Here is a 5,000-nt window from a genome sequence, read left to right as displayed (position 1 = left end):
ATAAAACAAAAGACGTGTGAACAAGTGTTGGCATTGTTTGCCTGGTCGAGTGAAATAAATCCGGGTTCAAGGTCGTGCCTTTGTGCAACTGTTTCGCATCGTGACTGCCAGCTGGTGCGTAAGCCGATTTGGCTGCTGGCTGCTGGATTGTGCTACAGCAGTGGACGAGACACAAACGAGGAAAAAGAAGAAGCCATCAGTGTCAGCGAGTTGTATCGCTGTGTGGAGTGATCTCACACCTGGCTCGCTGCTGGTGGCTGTTTGGTGCTGCTGTATTGGTGCTGCTGGCTGTAACGGCTGCTACTTCGAACGATCGGACAACCAACCTTACTGGAAGGGAGAAATAAAAAGGTACGTGTTCTTGTCAGCGCTAGTGCGCTAGACTTAGCGCGATGGATGTAGATCCCTCGCCTCCCGCGCCACCATCCCCGAGCCCCTCTGACCCTGACCCTTCTGTTACCCCCTCCCCTGTTCATTCTTCAGTCCCCCCTCGCCCCAGGCTTTACCCAGACGGAGCCCAGGGCAGCTATACTGTTTATTTTCGGCCAAAGGCAGGACCGAAATCGAAACAGTTGAACCTCTTGCAGATTTCTAAAGACCTGACGAAGGAGTACAAGGGCGTGACCGAAATTTCCAAGGTCCGGCCTAACAAGCTCCGTGTCGTGGTCGGTAACCTGAAAGAGGCCAACGATATAGCTTGCTCTGAGCTCTTCACACGCGAGTATCGCGTTTACATACCCGCACGAGACGTGGAGATCGACGGTGTCATAACCGATTCGAGTCTGTCCGTCGAGTGTATACTGCAAAGTGCCAAAGGGTGCTTTAAGAACAAAACGTGTCCCGAAGTAAAGGTGCTCGACTGCAAGCAATTGCGGTCAGCATCGATCATCGGTGGCAAAACAGTATACACTCCGTCAGACTCGTTTCGAGTTACGTTCGCCGGGTCTGCACTACCAAGCCACGTCTCGATCCACCGGGTTCGTCTCCCTATGAGGCTCTACGTGCCCCGCGTCATGAACTGCCTGAATTGCAAGCAGTTAGGCCATACAGCCGCCTACTGCTGCAATAAGGCACGTTGTGGCAAGTGTGGGGAGTCTCATGCGGAAGATTCTTGCAGTGTTAACGCTGAAAAGTGTATTCACTGCGGAGAAGATCTGCATGAGCTCTCGACATGTGCGGTGTACATGCAGCGCAGGGATAAAATAGAACGGTCTCTCAAAGAGCGTTCAAAGCGTTCCTACGCTGACATGCTAAAGAAGACCGTTACCACTTCTCCCGTTACTTCGAACCCCTTCGATCTGTTGTCCTCTGATGAAACCGATTCTGACGATTCACCAGCGGGAGCATCTTACGCCAATCCTGGGGAGTCTAGAAAGAGGAAAAATATTTCCTCTCCTAAACTTCCCAGAAAAGGTCTTAAGATTTCTCAAAGTGAAATGAAAGTTACAAACAAACCAAACAGTGCTGCGGAAAAACCGAAGCAAACTCCTCCTGGGCTGGCAAATTTAAAGTCCCAGAAGGAGTTCCCAGCACTGCCAGGAACATCTAAAACCCCAGTTGCTCCTTTTACACTCCCAGTTGATGAAACAAACTCTGGATTAGTGAAATTTTCTGACATTGTGGACTGGATTTTTGAAACTTTCAATGTACCCGATCCAATTAAAATTTTTCTTACAGCATTCCTCCCAACAGTTAGATCATTTTTGAAGCAGTTGACTGCCCAATGGCCTCTCCTTGCAGCGATTGTATCCTTCGATGCCTAATTCAACTGCGTATATGAAGGATTCTATCTCTGTTACAGTGGAATTGTAGAAGTATTTTACCAAAAATTGATTCGTTTAAAGTTTTGATAAATAAAAACAAATGCGATGCATTTTCCCTTTGTGAAACTTGGCTTACTTCAAATATTGATCTCAACTTCCATGATTTTAATATTATTCGCCTTGATCGAGACACCCCATATGGAGGAGTACTTTTAGGGATTAAAAAGTGCTATTCTTTCTATCGTATTAACCTCCCCTCGATTCCAGGCATCGAATTGTTGTCGCATGTCAAATGACAATACAAGGTAAAGAGCTTTGTACTGCCTCAATATATATTCCCCCCAGAGCACAGGTTGGGCAACGGCTGCTCTTTGATTTAATAGAACTTCTTCCCTCGCCACGTTTGATTTTGGGAGACTTCAACTCTCATGGCGTGGCTTGGGGTTCCCCATACAATGATAACCGCTCCTCTTTAATCTATAACCTTTGCGATGACTTCGACATGACTATTTTAAACAACGGTGAAATGACACGTATCCCGAAACCTCCAGCGCGCCCAAGCGCTTTGGATCTATCCTTATGTTCGACGTCGCTACGGTTGGATTGCACATGGAAGGTAATCCTCGATCCTCACGGTAGCGACCATCTGCCTATTCTTATTTCAATTACTAACGGGTCAACTCGCATGCGACCAATTGACATTCCGTATGACCTCACACGAAATATCGATTGGAAGTTATACGAGGAAATGATTTCAAAAGCGGTCGAGTCGATTCAACATCATTCACCACTTGAAGAATACAACCTCCTCGCGGGCTTGATTCTCGACGCCGCGTTGCAAGCCCAAACGAAGAAATATCCCGGCGTAACGATCAAAGAACGGCCTCCCACTCCGTGGTGGGACCAAGAGTGCTCCGATGTCTACACGCAAAGATCCGACGCGTTTAAGGCCTACCAGACGGGAGGTATACCTGGCGACTATTTACGGTATTCGGAGCTTGATACCAAGCTTAAAAGCTTGACTAAAGCAAAGAAACGTGGATATTGGCGTCGGTTCGTGAACGAGACGTCGAGGGAGACATCGATGAGCACTCTTTGGAACACAGCCCGAAGAATGCGGAATCGCGTAACGGTCAACGAAAGCGAGGAGTCTTCAAGTAGGTGGATATTTGATTTTGCCAGGAAAGTATGTCCGGACTCTGTTCCTGAGCAAAATATTGTTCGCGATGCGTCTCCGGGCCACGACGCGATAGAATCACCTTTTACGATGGCAGAATTTTCAGTTGCCCTCCTGTCCTGTAACAATAACGCGCCTGGATTAGATAGAATCAAATTCAACTTGTTGAAGAATCTACCCGGCAATGCCAAGAGGCGCTTGTTGAACTTGTTCAATAAGTTCCTGGAGCAAAACATTGTACCGCAGGATTGGAGGCAAGTGAAGGTGATCGCCATCCAAACACCAGGGAAACCAGCTTCTAATCACAACTCTTATAGGCCGATTGCAATGCTATCCTGTATCCGGAAATTGATGGAAAAAATGATACTCCGTCGTTTAGACCACTGGGTCGAATCAAATGGTCTACTATCAGAAACTTAATTTGGCTTCCGCCGTGCCAAAGGGACGAATGATTGTCTTGCGTTGCTTTCAACAGATATTCAGCTGGCGTATGCTCGTAAAGAACAAATGGCGTCTGCGTTCTTGGACATTAAGGGGGCTTTTGATTCCGTTTCTATTGACATTCTTTCGGGTAAACTTCACCGACAAGGATTTTCTCCAATTTTGAACAATTTTTTGCACAATTTGTTGTCCGAAAAGCACATGCATTTTACGCATGGCGATTTGGCAACTTTTCGCATTAGCTACATGGGTCTTCCCCAGGGCTCATGTTTAAGCCCCCTTCTTTACAACTTTTATGTAAATGACATCGACGAATGTCTGGCAAATTCATGCACGATAAGACAACTTGCAGACGACAGTGTAATCTCTGTTACAGGAGCCAAAGCTGCCGATTTTCAAGGACCATTGCAAGATACCTTGGACAATTTGTCTGCTTGGGCTTTACAGCTAGGTATCGAATTCTCTCCGGAGAAGACTGAGATAGTAGTTTTTTCTAGGAAGCATGAACCTGCTCAGCTTCAAACACAATTAATGGGTAAAACGATTTCTCAGGTTTTGGTACACAAATATCTTGGTGTCTGGTTCGACTCTAAAGGCACCTGGGGTTGTCACGTGAGGTATCTGATGAAAAAATGTCAACAAAGAGTGAATTTTCTTCGTACAATAACCGGACAATGGTGGGGAGCCCATCCAGGAGACCTTATAAGGCTTTACCAAACAACGATATTGTCTGTTATTGAATACGGGTGTTTCTGCTTCCGCTCCGCAGCAAACACACATTTGATCAAACTGGAGCGAATACAATATCGTTGTTTGCGTATCGCCTTAGGTTGCATGCAGTCGACCCATACGATGAGTTTGGAGGTTTTAGCTGGAGTACTACCATTGAAAAACCGCTTCTGGAGCCTGTCTTCTCGTATTCTAATCAAATGTGAGGTCTTGAACCGTCCCGTGATTGAAAATTTTGAAAGGTTAATCGAACTTAATTCTCAAACCCGTTTTATGACATTGTATTTCAATCACATGTCCCAAAATATTAACCCTTCTTCGAATATTCCAAATCGTGTCGACTTATCAAATACTTCTGATTCTACTGTGTTTTTCGATACATCCATGATAGAAGAAACTCGTGGAATCCCGGATCATTTACGCGTGCAGCAGATCCCTAAAATTTTTTCCAATAAATATCGAAACATCAACTGCGACAATATGTACCACACTGACGGATCACTTCTTGATGGGTCCACTGGCTTCGGTATCTTCAATAACAATTTAACCGTCTCCCATAAGCTCGATAATCCTGCTTCTGTTTACGTCGCAGAATTAGCTGCAATTCAGTACACCCTAGGGATTATCGAAAAAATGCCCACGGACCATTATTTCATCTTTACGGACAGTCTCAGTTCCATTGAGGCTCTCCGATCGATGAAAGATGTTAAGCACTCTCCGTATTTCCTGGGGAAAATACGGGAACATCTGAGTGCTTTATCCGAAAAATCTACTCAGATTACCTTAGCGTGGGTCCCTTCTCACTGCTCGATACCGGGTAATGAGAAAGCGGACTCTTTGGCTAAGGTGGGCGCAACAAACGGTGATATTTATGAAAGACCAATTGCCTT

The sequence above is a fragment of the Wyeomyia smithii genome, chromosome 1 (assembly GCF_029784165.1).
Source record: "Wyeomyia smithii strain HCP4-BCI-WySm-NY-G18 chromosome 1, ASM2978416v1, whole genome shotgun sequence".
NCBI lineage: Eukaryota > Metazoa > Arthropoda > Insecta > Diptera > Culicidae > Wyeomyia > Wyeomyia smithii.
This window is presented reverse-complemented; position numbering follows the sequence as displayed.